We start from the raw sequence: 20,490 nt of genomic DNA, 5'->3' as shown, positions 1-20,490 counted from the left end.
CACAAGTCAAACAACTTAGTTAAACAACTTAGTTATCTCTGAAGAGACAAAGAGCCTTCCACCCATAGCCCACATCAGAGGTACTCTGCATTCAGAGGAGAACCCACATTCAAGGCACGAGGACTTTTACTTAAACTACTAAACTTAAAGAGAAAACCGAGTGTCTGAATTTTTTAACTTGCTATATCATTCTTTCCATTATCAACTGAGAAATAGCAAACTAAAGTGCAAGGCAACAAAGATGTTTATTTGGGGTTCTTAGAAGTACAGTTCGGGGAACACAGATTCAGATAGCAACCCAAATCGTGTACCATCTTGGCACTTCCACGCAAGCGTTTTTAAAGAAAAAGAAGATTAGATACTTTGTGTTTGATGGATTTTTTGGGTACTCCAGTTGTCCTTCCTGTTAAATAGTTTACTGAGTGCTTTATCTTGTGGTTTGTTTATAGTGTCTGAATGTTAAGAAGCATTGTCCCCTGAGGCTTTGCATTCTTTTGATAGTGTGTGGTATCTGGCTAAGATTTGCATAAGAGTAACCTCCAGAATGACCTCCCAACTCTATTTTAAATCTCTTAGCCATAATAACTCTTATTTTGTTTTATTTCTTTTTACACCATGTTCAATTCAACTATTTCCCTGGGGATTGTGTATTGTGTCCTTCAGTTTAGAGGATCAGTTTAGAGTTATGTGGATCTTAGCTATCCAGCAATCTCATCTCCCCATCTCTGCAACACACACTAAAGAACCAAAGAAAAATATAAAGAGGAAACTAAATCCCCTTAGTAACCAAATTTTGCAGCCTGCCCCTTTGTGAAGATCCATAAGAGCTTCCCACTCTATATCAAGCCTCCATCCTTCTTCCTTTAACATAAATTCAGGCCCTCAGTTGACAGCTTATTAACTCTTATTTTGTGCACATTGTATACAAGTTTGGTCATGTAGTTTCTGTGCACACAACCTAGAATTTGAGGGAGAAGAGTATTTAAAGAGGCATTTTTGTTCAATAGTGAGAAATAAGAAGAGCAAGTCTCAGGACAAGGGATGAGAGCACCATGAGTGCTCAATAAATGTTTATCAAATAAATGAACAAATGAGTAGGTAGAAAGAACAAAGGCAGAAATCCAAAAGGCTGTGAAGTCTAGGGTTTCATATTCTATACTTAAATAAGACTCTGAGATAAAGGATTACAGGATTGCACAGATCCATGATAAAGCCATAGTTGATTTTCACAGCCATGATGCTAATGCAACAGAACAACATTTAAGCATATTGGTCACTTCTTTATAAATGAACCTAGAAGAGGTCAGTGCAGTAGACTTCCATTTAGAATGGTAAAGAATTTAAAAATGGGAGTAAACTTGTACTGTTCCTAGTTTAGCGCAACACCTATGTGGCTTACCACCGTGGAATGACAGGTACCAAGGAGATGTTGAATTAATATTGGGAGGAATGATATTTCTTTTTTTTTTTAGGAGGTATATCAGGGACCAAATCCGGGACCCTGTACGTGGGAAGTAGGTGCTCAACCATTTGAGCTACATCTGCTCCTATACTTTTATCTATTTATTTATTTATAAAGATTTGTTTTATTTATTTCTCCCAATACTTTTTTTTTAAAGATTTATTTATTTTTATTTATTTATTTCTCTCCCTCTCTCCCCTCTGCCCCACTTGTCTGCTCTCTGTGTCCATTTGCTTCATGTTCTTCTGTGACCACTTCTATCCTTATCAGCGGCACCGGGAATCTGTGTTTCTTTTTGTTGCGTCAGCTTGTTGTGTCAGCTCTCCGGGTGTGCGGCACCATTCTTGGGCAGGCTGCACTTCCTTTCATGCTGGGTGGCTCTCCTTACAGGGTGTGTTACTTGCACATGGGGCTCTCCTATGCGGGGGACACCCTTGCGTGGCACAGCACTCCTTGTGCACATTAGCACTGCACATGGGCCAGCTCCACACAGGTCAGGGAGGCCTGGGGTTTGAACTGCAGACCTCCCATGTGGTAGGTGGATGTCCTATCCATTGGGCCAAGTCCGTTTCCCCCAATACTTTTTTTTTTTAAGATTTATATTGTTTATTTATCCCCCCCTTGCTACTTGATTGCTGTCTGCTCTCTGTGTCCATTCACTGTGGGTTCTTCTGTGTCTGCTTGTCTCCCTTTGTTGCATCATCTTGCTGCACCAGCTCTCCATGCATGCAGGCCAACTTGCTTTCACAGGGAGGCCCTGGGAAGCGAATCCAGGACCTCTCACATTGTAGATGGGAGCCTAATCGATTGAGCCACATCCACTTCCCTCTCCCAATACTTTTAAAAGGTACTTTTATTTCTTAATTCATACTTTAAAAAATTCTAAATTATAATGTCATGCAATCATTTAACTTGATGTTATGTTAGACTAATAACATGGAAATATACTCACTACTGGTTAGCAGAACTGGAAATGTGCATACTACAACTCCAACACCTATAAAATTTCTTTTCTAAAACCAAACCTTATAGCTTCTCAACTGTTGGTGACTGAAGAGAAAGTCTAGCATGCCATTTATATGGGCTTCCTAAGGCTGCCTTAACAAATTGCTATAAACTGAGTGGCTGAAAACACGAGAAGTGTATTATCTCACAATTCAGGAGGCTAGAAGTCCAAAATCAAGGTGTTGTAGGGCATGCTTCCTCTGAAGTTACCAGGAGGAATCTGTATCATGCTTCTCTCCTAGCTTCTGGTGTTTGCCAACAATTATTGGCATTCCTTGGCTTGTAGACTAACACTTTAGTCTCTGCCTGGGTCTTCCTTCACATGGCATTCTCTTCTCGGTGTCTCCATGTCCAAATTTCCTTCTTATACGATTACCAATTATTGGTTTAGAGCCCACCCTAATACAGGGTGATCTCATCTTAACTTGATTATATCTGCAATGACCCTATTTCCAAATAAGGTCACATTTCACAGGGGTGAGGACTTGAGCATATCTTTTGTAGGATACAAAATTCAGCCTACCATACCAATTAACCATATCTGTCTCTTCATTTAAGCAGCTTGTTTAGTTCAAATTAGTCTGCCGAAACAGTGCCCCTTCTTCCTAAGTCACTTTCGCTTCCCCATTTCCTTCACATATGGCATCTGCGTTTGTGCCAGGGACTGAGGTTATATGATCTTTTTGTGATGGGGCTGTGAGGGTCCTTGCTCACCACATCCTTTTTCTAGCTGCTGTGCCTGCTACCATTTGCCACTGAAGCCTGTTCCTAGTAAATTGGTGACTAATCCTCTTGTTTGTTGAGGGCCTCATGTCTTGTCTTATAGACATAGCCCTATTTGCCTCTTGCTCATACCATAGATCCCCCTGCGTGTCAGCTTGTCCTCCCCCAGCTCCTGGCTTAGGCAGGCCACCCCTCAGCCACCGTGGTTGGGGGCACCTCACCTCTCACTGTGGCAGCCCTGTGCCAGGACCATTGACACTCAACTTGGCCTCCATCTAAATCCCCTTTAGGTAGGTTAAGCAGTCTGCCTTGGTTTACCCAGAATAGGCCAGTTTACTCCTGTTGGCCTGAGAATTATTAAAGACCCCTCTTCCCTTTCTAAAGTGCCCTGCTTCAAAAAATAAATGATGAGGTCACACTACTGGTGGCTTATATGGGAGGTTCTGACTCTTACTGTTAATAGAAGTTTAAGGAATGTAGAAAACCTTTTATTTCTCCACAATGACTGAGTTTCAGAAAAAATATCTCACTTCTCTCAGGACTAAAAAAAATTAGTCACTTGGAAGTTAATCAGCAACACCTTATTTTTCTTCATATTCCTAGTGAAAGAGTACTAATTCCTCCCAAAAGTGGATGCCTCTGATTCATTAGAGCAAAGGATGCTTTAAAGGAAGCTCAGTAAAGAAAGTGTAAAGATTAATATTTGAAAATACAAGATCACTTTAAGTTTTTATAAAGTCTCATGTACTGGCTTCTCTTATGGTAGATTTATGAATTATTTGTCCTTTTCTTTTTTCTCCTTGCTTCTTCTGAATTTTCCATAATGAACATATATTATTTTCATAATAAGAATAAAATAAAATTATAAGAAATTGATAATCATTTTGTAGAGCTTTTCCCCTGAAACAAACATTCTCTAAGTGATTAGAATTTAGACATAATACTTTATCTCTTTCAGAGTCTGAGTCACTTTTCACGGTTTGCTATGAATCTTTTTGGTTTTTTTAATCTTTTTAATTGCTAGTTTATGTTAGGTAAAAAGGATAACATTACTCACATTCATTTAGTTTAACCATCCTTTCATTCTTGTCTGTGTTCTGTAACGGTGGATCCTACGCCATGGTTATTTTTAATCTAGCCCTACATTCTTACTCTTTAACATACCCTTACTCCTACAAAGAACTTTGAATGTAGTAGGTTTTTTGGGGAAGCATTTTATTTTCTATTTTTCAGGATGAAATCCAGGAGATGCTATCCTTTTGCCCTGACTACGTTTTTTTTCTTTCAATGTATTCTCTTTTAAGAAATTCAGATAAAATTCTTTGTCTGAAAACTAGTGGTTATAGAATTGCTGAACCTTGATCTGTGTGAAGGTTTCCTCAACCCAAAGGGCATTGACCAAATAAGTTTTTTTTTTCAGTATGTATCCTTGTAAGGCAGTGCATTTGGTCCAGAGTGCACTTGAGTTAGGAAAGATCAGTTGCTATGTCCAAGTACCTCTGCTTGAGCCATACCCTACCTTTACAATCATCTCCCCCTGGGGTATGGGGGCCACCAAAGCCCCCTCACCATAATACTGATAGAATCTTTCCTCTCACAGGGAGTCACAAGTACTTATTTGCCAAGCTTTCTTTCCCTTACCTCACTATCTCTTTCTAGGTAAGGGTGTTAGGGTTGTAAGAAGTGAGGTGGATAGGTAAGAAGAATGTGGGGTAGGTTTTAATAAGTAGAAGTTCAATCTGAGCATATTGAGGTCAGGGCTCAGGGTTTTGTGTTTGTTATTGTTTTAAGTTTTATTGTAGTAACATATACATAATACATAAAATTTTTCATTTTAACCATACATATATAACTTAATGGCATTAATTACCTTCACAATGGTAACCATCACCACCATCCATTACCAAAAGGGGCTCAGGGCTTTTAATAGCACTCGAACTAGAATTTGTTAGATAAACTCAGAGTTTGCCTGAGAACCCACCACCACTGATACCATTCTCTGAGTGTACTGGCCCAAAGTCTTTTGGCTGCAGGTGACAGATAATAGGCTTGCACTAGCCTAAGCACAAAGCAGAATGAATTAGCACAGGATACTCACAGAATGGTTGATTAACCAGATAACAAAGAGGGCAGGGATGCAGCTGGACCTTAGGAACAATGGAACAAGGGCTGCAAATGTTCCCAGAACTTCTATCAGGAAAAATGGTACCAGGAAAAACACTTCATTTCTCCTCTGTGCTCCTCTGTGTGTGGGAAACATTTCTGCTACCAGTTCTGGAAGTCATGCCTTACATCTTCATCTCACACAGAAAGAGGTGGGAAAGATTTCAGTTCTGAATTCAAACATTCCAGATCAGGTGTCTATCATCTGACTGGGATCACCTGACTGGGTAAGATCAGATGAAACATGGCAGCTCTTCAACAGTCATAAACAAAGTCAGGAGAAAGCAAGGATGGGGGGGCACTCCTCTAGACAGCTGCTATAGCAGAAAATGGTTTCCCAATTCCAAACATTCACTTGGATAGCAAAAGTTTAGAATATAGCTAATTAGTGATGAAGTTGGAAGGCTCCGGATTCCTTGGCTATGCTCTTGGCTATATCGCATAAAAAAACTTAAGATCATCCCAGTTTAGTTTGGCCAGTAAAAAGAGTTTATTGAGAAATGAGAGAAAAGAGAAAAGTACACACCCAGACATGGATACTGGCTACCTCCAGGGAAAGAGGTGCCCCTGAGGTCGGTGAGGGGGAGCTGTCTTTATTTAAGCCGTTCTCCACTACTCCCCTTCCCTAATGTTGGGGAGGGGCCCCAGCTGTTTGCTGTTCTGATTGGTTGCCTTACAATCCCCACCTCTTACCTCTCAGGGGACCAATGCAGAGGCCTGTTTAGAGTTATCTGGGGCTTTGCCTTGACCCCGGAGGACTTGCAAATGGGACCTCGTGGGGTCTTGGCGGGTCTTTCCGACTTTGTTCTTAGTAGCAGCCTTCCCCCAGGGAGTCTCCGGTGGTGTCTCACGGCCAAGTTCTCTGCCAGGTCACAGCTGCAATTCTTCTTTCCTCTTTCCCTTAACTGGTCTCAGTATCTTGAGGATGTCCTACAACTGCTGTTATTTTGAATTTAACTTCCCCCTGCCACCCATTCATGTTAAAAAGTATTGACTTCAGATGTAATGAGCAGAAAACAAATCTGGTGTAGAGATTAGCTGAACATATCTTTGTGGCACTTGGAGACAGTTACTGTTTTTGATGGATACATCTTTTGTTTTATTACTGCTTCCTTTTTTTCATTTTAAAATACAATTATATTTCAGTTGTTATTAGTCACACTGTGTTTTTTAAAATTTTGATTTAACTAAGTTTGTCGCATGAACAAAGAAAATTAATTGGCATAGAAATTATAATATGAAACATGTTTGGTGAGATGTTAGATCATTCCAGGTTCAATCTAATGGAAGAACTAATATAATATTTTATTTTTTGTAAAGAAATGTCATTGCAAAGAATTTAACCTTCTTTTAAAGAAAGTGGTGGGCAGAGCATTTTGAAATTAAAATTTAAGAATTAATGATTTGTTATAATTGTTAAACACTTGGAAAAACTCTGAGATGCTCAGCCAGGAGCCAGAAGCATTAAATGAGCTTCAAAAATAATCAGCTAAATTATCTTCTTAAATAATTGTCAAATAAATTAAGAGCTCTCTTTTGAATGGCATTCATTAAAAATATGTTTATTGAGATCAGAACCCAAGATGGTGACACAGTAAGAAGCTCTAATAATCAGCTTGTCCCACAAGGCAGCTAATATTTAGCCAGGATCTGTCTGGATCAACTGTTTGGGGTACTCTGGAGACCAGAAGAACACAGTGCACCTTCCAGGGAAGAATAGGAAGAGGAGACTGACAATCTGCCATGAAGATTCTGAGTAGATTCCCTCCATGGAGCAGAGGGCGTTACCCAACCCCTACTGGTGAGGCGGGTTGCCCCTTGACCCACTCCCTGTTTGGAAACAGAAGTTCTCTTTCCCCAAAGCAGGGGAGGGCAAGAGGTCTGGCACCAACTACAGCTATTGATTGGTAAATTCAGCTACCTGGATTCCAATCGTGAGCACAGCTGAGGATTAAACCCAAGCCACCAAGAAGCCAGAAGCATTTGTGCTAAGGCAGAATAACCTTAGGGCAGCAGGAAATAGCTAGAGTGCTACAGGTCTCCTGGCAGGAGTGGAAGCAGGGGTGACTGAAATACACACAGGTCCACCAGGGTAGTAGAGATCAGATCCAGTGTGCGCAGTTTGGAAAACCATTGCTTAGGCCCCATACCCAGCAGGAGTGAAATTGGGTGGAGTTTGAACACTTTCTCAGGTCGGAGCAAGCAGATTCACACTGAGCCCCAATGCCCCTGTAAGGAGGGGAAGTGTGCACTTTCTTGCTGGAAGTGTGGGCAGATACACCTTACCTACCCTGAACAGCTGCTGCACTCTCATCCCCAAGATGTCCCAGGAGGAAGAGGAAACAAGAGTCATCTAATCACTGTCTCTCAAGACAGTGCAGGTAGAATTACCTTGCCCAACTGGGAGGGGACCCAGGATAGGGGATGGCAATTTATCAGAAAACTCTGATATCAGGAGCTGGGAGCTGTGCCACAGTTTTATCCTGGATAGGCTGGCAACCTCAGCTTCAACCACATCTTACCAGAAGCTAAGTCAACTGAGAAAGGCACAGAATAACCTTAGGACAACAGGGAACAACTAAAGAGTGCTATATGGTGGGTACTTTAGGCAAGCCTAGATTGGGGGAGACGTCAACAAGATTGGAGGCCTTTAGGGTCTCTTCTCCAGAGCACGTTGGATTCTATCTACACTCCATAGTTCCCCTGCATCTATTTTGACTGGGAAACCAGAGCTGGGAAAGTTGTCTCCAAGGGGACACTTCTACCAAAATTACCCTGCCCAGAAGTATCAGTAAGAGAAGACAAAAGGAGTATTAAAATATACAGAGGCAAATAAAAAACAGAACAGATGAACATTCACAGAGGAGGACAGAGGAAGTTTAGCAAAAAGCCAACAAATAAGAAAGCCATAGGCCAAAAGGAGAAACTGAGCACAGAACAAACACATTAAAAAATCAGATGCCAAGACACCAGCAAAAAATTGCAAGCCATACTTAGAAACAGGAAGATATGGCACAGCCAAAGGAACAAATGAAGTCTTCAAATGAAACACAGGATTTGAGACAACTACTCACAGATATCCAAACAAATCTCCTTAATAAATTCAATAAGATGGCTAAAGAATAATATGACACTGGTTGAATGCAAAGAAGAAGTAGAAAATTGGCAAAGAAAAGTAACATCTTATTGGAATGAAAGACATGATGGAAAAGAATAAAAATACATTGGAGGCAAATAATAGCAGATTTGAATTGGTTGAGAACAGAATAAGTGAGTTGGAGTATAGAGCATCTGAATTTGAAAAGACAGGAGAACAGAAAGAAAATAATGGAAAAACTGGAACAGGGTCTCAGGGAATTGAATGAAAACGCAAAATGCACAAGTATGTATGATAGGTGTTCAAGAAGAAGAGAATGGCCAAAAGACACATGAAATATTCGACATTACTAGCTATTAGGGAAATGCAAATCAAAACTACAATGATGCCAGCTTATAGAATGGCTATGATAAAACAAAACAAAACAAAAACAGAAAACTACAAATGCTGGAGAAGATGTGGAAAAATAGGAACACTCCACTGCTGCTGGGATTGTAGAATGGTGCAGTCTCTGTGGAAGACAGTGGTAGTACCTTGAGAAGCTGAAAATGGAATTGCTGTGTGATTCAGCAATGCTGTTATTGGGAATATATTCAGAAGAATTGAAAGCAAGAAAGTGAACTGACATTTGCACATTGATGTTCATAGCACCATTATTGACAGTTGCTAAAATATGGAACCAGCCCAAGTGTCCATCAACTGATGAATGAATAAGCGAAATGAGTAAATACATACAATGGAATTGTATTCAGCTGTAAGAAGAAATGAAATTAGAATATGACAACAAGGGTGAACCTTTAGGACATTATGTTGAGTGAAATAAGCCAGACACAAAAGGTCAAGCATTGTATGATCTCACTAATATGAACTAAATATAATGAATAGACTCAAAGAGGTAAAATCTAGAGTATAAGTTACTGGGAAATAGAATGTGGTTTGAGAATGGGGTCTGATGCTCAGTGTATGTAGAATTTTTAATAAGGTTTATTGTAAAAGTGTGGAAATGAATAGAGTTGATGGTAATACATTATAGTGCGTATAACTAACACTGATGATTTATAAATGAGATTGTGTCTGAAAGGGATGTAAATTTCAGTTGAAAGGAAATTAGAACATAATCTAGGGTTTGTGTAACTGATTTTGGTGGTGGATGAAATAGTATAAATATAGGAATGTTTTTCTTTTACAAAATGTTAAGAATATGGTGATACATGGGAAATTACAACTAATTAACTTATGGATGATAGTTGACAGTAGTGTAATATTTTTGCAGCAAGGGCAAAGAAGAGATTATATTAATTTTAAGAGACAATTCTAGAGGGGTGTAGTAGGGTGTGGGACTTTTCCTTTTGGAGTAATGAAAACTTTCTAAAATTGACTGAGGTAATGACAACAAAACTCTGTGAGGAAAAGGATAGCTACTGAGTGTACACTTTGAATGGATTGTGCAAAACATGGGGCTGTCTAATACAGCTAATTTTTGTTTGTTTGTTTATCTATATATTTTTATGAGGCACTAGGAATTGAACCTGGAACCTCATACATGGGAAGCAGGCACTCAACCAACTGAGCCACATTCTCTTCAGCGCAGGGAGTCCGGTGGTAGAAGATGGACTGTGGTTAACAAAACAAATATGAGAATATTCTTTCATAAACTATAACAAATGTATAATACTAATACAGGGTGTTAATAATTATAGTTAGTAGTAATATTTTGAGGATGCTCTTCCCTAGTTTGTAACAAATGTTTCACAACAATGCAAGATGTTTGTGGCGGGGTGATATATGGGAGCCCTGTATGAAAATATGCATGTTTGTTTTGTAAATTCACAGCTATTACTATACACTTAGTGTTTATTTATGTTTATGAATGAATGATACACGTCAATAAAAAAAAATCTCAGTTCTGGAGGGAAAAAAATTTGTACAACAGCTTTTACTAGACTAGCCTAGAAATGGCACATCTTTTCTGCTCACATTTCATTGGACAGATCTAGTCACATGACCCCACCAACTGAAAGTGGGCTTGGTATTTAAACTTTTTATATTCTCAGGAAGGAAAGGATAAATTATATTGGTGAGCTCAATGTCTTTCGCATGTGGAAGATTTTCTTGTAAAACTCCCCACCTAGGCTGGGGTGGGGCGCCTCTTGTCCGTCTATGCCTGAAGCCACTGCCCCTGAGCGGCGCTGGCAGAGCCCCTGGGGCATCCGCAGGTTTGGTGCTGTGAAATCGCTCTTACCACTCTGGTTACAGGTTCTCATCCAAATGCAGGCCTGGAAAGGTCCCACTGAATTTTCAGCCGTCAGAAACTCAGTGTACTGGAATGTATGTAAGTGTGTATAATTTATCTAGCATTTCCTTTTGTTTTTAGTGAAAGAGTTTATCTGCACAACCTGATGAGATATAATTTGGTTGGCATTCTCTGAGAACTCCCACCTCTGGGCAATCTTATTACTAAGGTTTCTCGCCTACAGTCTCTTGTCTCCACTTTTTTCCCTTGGCTTCTTTTGGATCTTGGCTGCTTTTTATAGCCTTTGTACATGATAAAATCTGGGGATTTTACCTTCTCCTGGTTTTGCCAAAAATTTAGTTTACTTTTTAAAAATTTTCTTTGCTTTAGGAAGAAAAGGGGAAAACGCTCATTTGTTCAGCTATGTTCCGAACAGAAATCTGTTTAAACTCTAGAGTATTCACTAAAAAAGGCTTATTCACTTTTTTCTAATGTAAATGAAATGAATTACTCTGAAACCAAAGTAGCTTGTATTATCTACTCGGCATGCATATCTCACAAAATCACAGAGGTATGGGATCAAAATGGATCTTAAACTCACACAATATAATCTTCTGATATTATCCTGGAGTAATTAATTCAAATTATTGAAGCTAGTACTGTTCAGATCATAGGGCTAGAAACTTATACAAGTAATAAAGTGAGTTTCTTTGATGGTTGGATTTTGGGTGGGGTGCTGGCCTTCATGCCTCTGGGGATAAGCTGTCAAGGTGTTCTCTGGACTACAGTTATTACTAATATATAATACAATATGCTTTATAGTCTCCCTTTCTTTAGTGCTCCTCTTCTACTACTCGGAGTGTCTTTGGCCAGCCAATATAAACTGTTGCTGGATTTGAGGTTTAAAGCAGTATCCAAGAATTTAAAGATAATTAAAATTTAGTCACCTACGGATGTGGAGATGAAAAGAAAAGTCCTGGTCCTGATTTGACCAGGCTAGGTGTGGTTTACACCAGTTCTGTGTACTTTGCCCCTCCTTTCCCTCTAAAAGGATCCCTGTTGGGCTGATAAGTTATAGTGTCACCCCACTTAATTCATGTCCCTTTAGCTGTTTTCACAGTCCTGTGTATGGCAGTTAATTTATTTAATGTTTGAACTGTTAAGATAGACAAAGGCCCCAACTACTGTATTCCTTTTATTTCCTCCCAGTATTCTCCACAGGCCTCATGTTTTCCGATGTTTTCTATGAAGAAAATTCGTAACAATAATGGCTCTTACTTACGTGCCACTCAATATATGTGAATGAAAGAAATGACTTATCTGCCTCAGTCAAATGGTTCTCTTTTGAGTACAGTTTATCCTTCAAATTCTGTAGTTTCATGGTTATAGTTGCACAAATGACATATAGCCTCAGACACACTGAAAAACAAATCCCTCTTCATAAGTCTGAAATGCCACAATTTCTCTTAAGGACATAAAATTTTCATTATGATTCTGCACACACATCTTAAAGTCTTCATTTGTCAGTTTGATGAATACACCCCCAAATATCAGTACCTTGGCATGTAAATCAATTGCCAGTGAAATCTTTAAAGAGGACTGTCAAATATTTCTTCTAGGTCTTTGATTCTATTGATTTTATGCTTCTACTATGTCAGAGAATATAGCTGGCTCTCTAGGGTAATTTTCTTTTAAAGTTCTAGATAGCAAATTATTATAAAACCTAATAGAAAAGTTATCTTTTTCATTTGGGCTAGATTTACATTTAAAACATGCAACAGTTTACAGAGTAGTTGTGTAGTTAATTATTCTAAATTTTAAAATTAATATATTCTGCCATCTGTAGCCTTGATTAAAATTTTTTAATGTCTTTGAAATTTGCAAAGTGAATATGTCTCTTGTCAAGTAACCAGAAGCTAGAATTCGGCTCACTTTTCATTCTTCCCATGTCTGATATCACTCAGATTCAAACCCCTATTCAATCATTGTTATGCAGATGTATGTTGAGAGTTTTCCAGGCAAGTAGATTTATAATTCTTCTGGAGACAAGTCAGTGTTGCAAAGGACTAACATCTCTATATGCTCAATCACTCCCTCTTTATGTGTGCTTTCGCAGATTGCACTGGAATACTCTTTTATTTTTAAAGACACATTTGAAAGCTTTTGCTTTCATAATTTGTGTGAAGGTCATGGTAACAATAGTAGAGCATTCATTCATTCATCATCCATTTGTTCAATCAATTAAAATTTAATAAGCATTTACAATATGTCAGATTATGTTAGGCACAGAGAACACAAAGATGAATAAAAAATAATCACTGTGTGTTTTAGTTTCCTAGCTGCTAAAACAAATACCATACAATGGGGTGGCTTAACAACAGGAATTTATTGGATCATGGTTTCAGAGGCTAGAAGGCTTGTTTCCTCTCAGGGGTGGTGTTTGTTGGCTGGTGATCTTTGGGCTTCTCTGGCTTTTTCATCACATGGCAATGCACATGGTGGCCGCTTCTCCTTTCTTTTCCTGGTTCCATTGGCTTCCAGCCTCTTTCTTCTCCTGTGACTTCTTTCTCTGTCTGACTTTCACTATGCTTATAGAGGATTCTGGTAATCCAGATTAAAACCCAAACTGATTCAGTTGGTCCACACAATTGCACCTTAACTGAAGTAACATCTTTTTTTTTTTTTTAAAGATGTATTTATTTGTTTATTTTTCTCCCCATCCCCCTCCCCCCACCCCAGTTGTCTGTTCTCTGTGTCCATTCCCTGTGTGTTCTTCTGTGTCTGCTTCTATTCTTGTCAGCGGCACCGGGATCTGTCTCTTTTTGTTGCATCATCTTGCTGCGTCAGCTTTCGGTGTGTGCATCACCACTCCTGGGCAGGCTGTACTTTCTTTCGCGCTGGGCGGCTCTCCTTACGGAGTGCACTCCTTGCACATGGGGCTACCCTATGTGGGGGACACCCCTGTGTGGCCCTGGACTCTCTTGTGCGCATCAGCATTGCGCATGGGCCAGCTCCACACGGGTCCGAAGGTCCTGGGTTTGAACTGTGGACCTCCCATGTGGTAGGCGGATGCTCTAACCGTTGAGCCAAGTCTACTTCCAAAGTAACATCTTGAAGAGATCTTATTTACAATAGGTCCACACCCACCAGCATGTGGACCAAGACCAATAACCTGTCCCAACTGGGGTACACAATTCAATCTACCACATTATGTCCAAGAAGTTTCCTGTTTAATGAGAAAACAGATACATCAAAGCATAGTTAAAAAACAATGTGACCAGAAAGGCAGTGATGGAGAGAATGTTTTCTTTGCAATCCCCTCCTTGTTTTCCCTGTATGGAAGTGGGAGCGCAGAAACCATATTGAGTAACTTGGAACCCTTTCCTGTGAGGAGAATCCTATGGTCCAACCCAGCCAGACCTTTACTGACTGCAGATTGGGCCACTCTGACCTGTGGAAGCCTGAGGGGAGATGTGGGTGCTTGACTGAGCTTGCTCTGGCCTGGAGTTTGTTCATTCTGCAACTCCCTGTGGTATTTGTAGGTGTTTTCTTAAGGGGGCTTATAGATCCAATCTGGTGTGGTATTACCCAACTCTTCTAGTAGGAACCCTAAGCTCACAAAGGATCCCAGCAAGTGATGCAGAAGGTCCTCTTGACAAGGATGACTTGGGACTATGTCAAACATGAAGAGATAGGAAGAATAGGATCAGGTGGGTCAGTGGTTGTAGGCTGGTGACAGGAAGTTGTGTATCAACTGACTGCGAGGCATTTGTCTAGAGTGGACCTCCTCACACTAATTTTTGCCTCCTGGATTCTATTGGCCTTAATCCTCTTTAAATCATTCCAAGCAGCATGTTGGATTAGTTCACGGTTCTATGCTCCTTTATAAATGGTTTGCAACACTGATACTGTCCTGTCAGGCCTCTTCCCACTACTATTTCTGTTCATAAATTATTTCTCCCAGAAAAGGACCGAAAAACAAGTTTCATCTATTTGTAATTAAGGATGTCTCACATGAAGACTTCTCATTTAAAGAAATAGCCATAGCAGTCAGTTAATCCAAGGTAATATACAACCTATCAAGACAACATTGCACATTTTTTTGTATAGCTAAATTTATTTAGTTTAAAGGACACTGGAATAGTTTTCACTAATCTTGGTGTTGGAAGTCCTCTTATTAAATGAAGGTAATAGATAGTTATTTTATTTTTAATTTCCTTGTCAAGACAAAAAGTTTGCAACTTCGTTTGTCCCACTCATTGGGTGAGGGGGAGGGAGTTTTGCTGCTTCATGAAATACTCTGTTTTAAGAACCACTGACCTGGATCTAGATTTAGCACCACGGTCCTCTAGAGCAGGGCTTTCTTGTCAGCTCTCTGGACATTTTGGGATGGTTAGTTCTTGGTTGTGGGGGCTGTCCTGTGCACTGTAGGATGTTTAGCAACATCACTGGCCATTACCCACTAGGCACCAGTAGCACCTCACTCCAAGATGCAACAACTGAAAATGACTCCAGACATCACCAAATGTCCCCTGGATTGCAAATCAACACTCTACCCCTATGCCCTGTAAACAGCATTGAGAACCACTGGTCTTAGAGCAGTACGTTTCAAACTCTGGTTCTGGTCCACTAATGCGTTGTGAACTCAATTTGTGGGTTCATAGCAGCATGTAAAAAATCAAATAGAATAAAAGAGAAACCATATAAGTTCATATAATGGCAAATATCATTTTGTGAAATTTTTGTTTTAGCTTTGTGCATAGAAGTACACATATTGCATATTCTGGATTAAGATACAGTGTTTTTCTTATTGGGGGCTGTAATGAAAAAGTTTGACAGTTACTGTTGCAGAGGCATCCTAAATTTTATTATAGTCATTTTTTTTCTCATGAAGATTTTTCCATTTTAATAAATGCCAAGTCAGAGCAACTTTTAAGGTGAGTATAAATCAATGCATGTAGCAAGGCGATCAAAGCTATATAAATTGTGTGTGTGTATATAAGCATATATAATATACACATATACATATATACATTCATATCTATTACTAGGCCTTGATCATTTTTATGCATATTATTATTCACAATTCACACAGATGCTGTTAGCCCTAATTAGAATTGGTATTTAAAAATACCCAAGTGGGAAGTAGACTTGGCCCAATGGATAGTGCGTCCACCTACCACATGGGAGGTTCGCAGCTCAAACCCCGGGCCTCCTTGACATGTGTGGAGGTGGCCCATGCCCAGTGCTGATGCGCACAAGGAGTGCCCTGCCACACAGGGGTGTCGCCCACGTAGGGGAGCCCCATATGCAAGGAGTGTGCCCCGTAAGGAGAGCTGCCCAGCACGAAAGAAAGTGCAGCCTGCCCAAGAATGGAGTTGCACACATGGAGAGCTGACACAAGATGACGTAACAAAATGAAACACAGATTCCTGGTGCCGCTGAAAAGGATAGAAGCAGTCACAGAAGAACACACAGCAAATGGACACAGAGAGCAGACAACTGGGGGGTGGAGGGGAAGGGGAGAGAAATAAATAAATAAATCTTTAAAAAAAAATACCCAAGTAAAGGATAGACACAAGACACAATATTATTTTTTTTTAATATATTTTTAATTTGTTTTTAAAAGATACTTGATTACATAAAATGTTGCATAAAAAATATAAGGGATTCCCGTATGCCCCACTCACCACACCTCCCACTTTCCCCCACACTAACAACTTCTTTCATTAGTGTGCTACATTCATTGAAATTGATGAACACATTTTGGAGCATTGCCACTAGGCATGGGTTATAGTTTACATTGTAGTTTACACTCTCTCACCCAATTCTGTAGGCAGTGGCAAGATATTTAATACCTGCATCTGTCATTGCAATGTCATTCAGGATAACTCCAAGTCCTGACAATGCCCCCATTTTACACCTCTTTTTCCCTCTCCCTGACTTCAGCACTTCTAGTGGCCACTTTCTCATATCAATGATATAATTTCTTCCATTGCTAGAATCACAATAAGTCTATAGTAGAATACCAGTAAGTCTACTCTGGTCCATATTTTATTCCCCAATCCTGGGGATTCTGGGATGGTGATGCCCACTCTACCTCTAATTGAGAGGGGCTTCGATCCCGTATGGCTGATGGATGGGACTCTCTCACTTTGTTGGTATGGTGGTTGTCCATCCTCACCTTCTTGTTGGTTGTCCTGGGTGAGTCCAATGAACTGGAGAGTAGGTGATGCAACTCTTCTCAGGCTTAGGGTCCAGCTGACACATGGACAGCCCAAAGATTCAAGTCTCTTGGACGTATACCTACCAACTCCAGCACCAACTATAGGTTCAGATAAAAGGGATAGAAGAAGCATGTGTAGAGAAGTCACATCTGAGTCCAACTCTAGACACGATATTACTAAAAATAGTAATGTTTTTCATTTATATGTCATTTTTCATTTGAGACTCTCAATTTATTGATTACATTTATTTCCTCATTTTATGATTCCCAGATCATTTCTGGGGAAAATGAAGCCCAAGCAAATGTTTACATGATATAATAGAGAACTAACTAGGCCTCCAGTTTCCTTTACAATGCCCTATCATTTTTTTTTTTAAGATTTATTTTATTTATTTCTCTCTACCCCCTCGTTGTTAGCACTTGCTGTGTCTGTTTCTTTAGGAGGCACCGGGAGCCGAACAACTTGAGCCACCTCCACTCACTGCTTTGTTGTGTCTCTCGTTCTGTTTTCCTCCCCATGTCTCTTGTTGCATCATCTTATTTCATCAGCTCGCTATACCTGCCCATTGCTTCAGCTCACTGTCTTTTTTAGGAGGCACCAGCATCCGAACCAGTGACCTCCCATGTGGTAGGCGGGAGTTCAGTCACCAAGCCACATCTGTTTCCCGCTATCATTTTTACTATATTTTATTTTTAAATACATACATGTCCCTCTGCTAGATTGGTGGCCTCTTGGAAGTAGGGGTAAGTCTTTGCCTGTGTATCTTTCAGAGCACAGATTGTGGACACATCATTAGTAGGTGACCGCAGACATTAGGGAATGCCAGGTTGCATTAGCCCAGTCACTCGAAGAAATACCTTCCTTGTCAATTCATGTTTTTGATATTAGGATTTGGGTTGATATTGAGGACTGCTATAAGGAAAAGAAGATACCTGAATCTCTTTTTTATTTTTATTTATTTTTTATTTTTATTTTTTTGTTCCCCCAGCCCCATGGCTTTTTGTGTGCTGTCTGCTCTCTGTGTCCATTTGCTGTGTGTTCTTCTGTGTCTGTATTTATTTATTTTATTTCCCCTCCCCCCTTGCGGCTTGCTTGCTGTCTGCTCTCTGTGTCCATTTGCTGCATGCTCCTCTGTGTTCTTGCTTGTCTCCCTCTTTCTTTTTGTTGCATCACCTTGCTGAGTTGGCTCTCTGCAGTGGTTGCGGGCCGGGCAGCACTCTGCAGCATGTGGGTGAGCCTGCCTTCACAAGGAGGCCCCGGGCCACAAACCCAGGGCCTCCTATTTGGTAGACAGGAGCCCAACTGATTGAGCCATGGCCACTTCCCTACCTGCATCTCTTTTAAGAATCCAGTTACATTAAAACAGAATATGTGGCAGGATAATCAATGCTGCATAATGACTTTCATGGATGCTAACACTTTTGCTTTCTTGGGTCTCCTGCCTCCATTAAAAAAGAACATTAAAATGATATTTTATGACTGTATAGGTATAAAGATGGATATAATCCAAGCTGAATTAGATTACTTTTTTTTTCTTCTGATTAAAAAAAATTAAAACATGTCAGTGGGCTGTTAAAAGTAGCATGAACCCTCAGCACTGTGCAATGGTGCCTTATAGAGAGGTTGGTCCTTGGGATAATATTTGGAAATATTAACTGGTACTCCTTCCCTTTCATCCCAAAGTAAGTAGAGAAGTTTGCTGGTTTTATTGCCTTAGGAAAGAATGACCCAGCAGGCAACCAAAGAACCAAATTCTTGGTTTTGGGTTTCAAAACCTTGGGTCTCAGGACATATACTATAGATTTAGAAGAATAAATGCAGAGCCAGGCTACCCTACCTCAAGATAGATGATGAGTTCATGGACTGAGGGAGGAGAAGGCCAGAGGAGAAGTGCGGAAAGTGGATTTGTCTGAGAGTCTAAATTTGAATTAGGTTTTGGAATTCGGAGAGTAGATGGGACCTATCACTTCTCACTAAGGTCATGACTCATCTGGCTGAAAAATGACCTCAACCTATGTCCCTTTCACTTTACTACTTCTGGATCTTAATGCTCTTCAATATCCCCACAGTGGACATGAGAGCTTCCTGTTAGGCTCTCATAAAATGCTGGAATGCTACCCAAAGCATGCAATGTTTTGCAATTTAATGTTCAGATGTGAGGAATGGAGATGGCTCACAGGCCTGCACTCTGCCTGCTGCCCACCCAGCCACGCAGGCTCCCCTTCTGCTGTGCTCCACCACAGAGCAGCTCTGGTCTCATGCTTGGGGGGTAGGGAGAGGACAAGAATGATATGGGAATGCAGTGCAGAGTGGGGTACAATAGGTACATAGGAGGGTGCGTGTGGTGATCAGGTCCTAAGGAGCCTCATAACCTGGAAGCTGGGTGCCCCACCCAGGTTAGGGGGTGCCATTCTTCCCCCACAGTCTTGAACCCACACTCACCACATAGTATAATTATCTCTTATTCAACTGTCTCTCTGGCTAGACTGAGCAAATGAAGGCAAGGACTGCATCAGGCGTGCTCCCCATTGTATCCTGACACCTAACACAATGCCTGACTATAGGAGATACTAAAAAACACCTGCTGAAAAATGGATGGATGAATGGATGGATGAATTCTTGGGTATGACAGTGTCCCTTATACATCTCCTTGTCCCATGTCTCTTAATAGGAGGGCCCCTTCTGGTGGGTTGCTTGGCCTCAGGGTCCTTTAACCCAGGAAAGTTTTATGAAATCAGCCACTTCTACTGCTGGCCACTTCACCTCCTTTTTCCTTCCCTGTCCCCAAATCCCTCTTTATTATTTCTAACCACTCTATTTGTCAAGATGTTTGTAATATTTTTTCCCTTCCATCTACATTTTTTTAAAACTTTGTTTTTTTTCTGTAGTCTATATTTAATTTTCAGCTCCTTTAGACCAATGGTTCTTAACAAGGGGTCCATGAGCTTGAATCGAAATGTAAAAAAACCAAAACATTATTCTTGTGGGGATATGTTGGTGTAGGTATGATATATTTATTAAATAGTACACTGTATAATGTGGGCTTAGTAAGGGGTCCATGGTTTTCACATGACTGGCAAAGGGGCCCATGGAATAAAAATTAAGAACTCCTGTTTTAGAATCTTCTTTAGAAATAGTAGCACATGTTATAAATCAACATGAAAAAAACACTTGCTCTCTCTCATTTTGAAAAAAATTGTTATCAAAATTCATGGTAGAAAGGATTTCTAAAGTGATAAGTTTCCTTTCTAAGATATTTCCATGTTTTATTTTAGAATTTACTTTCAGTAACTAATCTACATTATTAAATTAGATTGAGTTCATTGGAGTCACTGAATAATTCCTATACTGGCTATGTACTGTTTTGTTATATTATTGGTTTTATCACACATGCTAAGTTGTTTTTAGGAAGTAATCTCATGGCTTGAAAAAGGAGATGGGAAATACTTTTTATGTCACAAATGTAGTAAATTTACAATTAAAATAATATCACAAATATAGTAAATTTTTATTGAATAATTTTAAAATTTAAATGCAATATTTGATAAATAAGAATTTCTCCTTAATAAACTTAATTTTT

The 20,490-nt window shown here is 39.9% G+C and overlaps 1 protein-coding gene across 1 annotated transcript in view; it reads left to right on the top strand.

Annotated features, from left to right (window-relative positions):
• Positions 1-20,490, top strand: part of CFAP95 (cilia and flagella associated protein 95) — a 121,443-nt gene that overhangs the window by 10,664 nt on the left and 90,289 nt on the right. The window lies entirely within an intron of this gene.

Source organism: Dasypus novemcinctus, chromosome 8 (genome assembly GCF_030445035.2).
Source record: "Dasypus novemcinctus isolate mDasNov1 chromosome 8, mDasNov1.1.hap2, whole genome shotgun sequence".
Lineage (NCBI taxonomy): Eukaryota > Metazoa > Chordata > Mammalia > Cingulata > Dasypodidae > Dasypus > Dasypus novemcinctus.
This window is presented reverse-complemented; position numbering and strand designations above follow the sequence as displayed.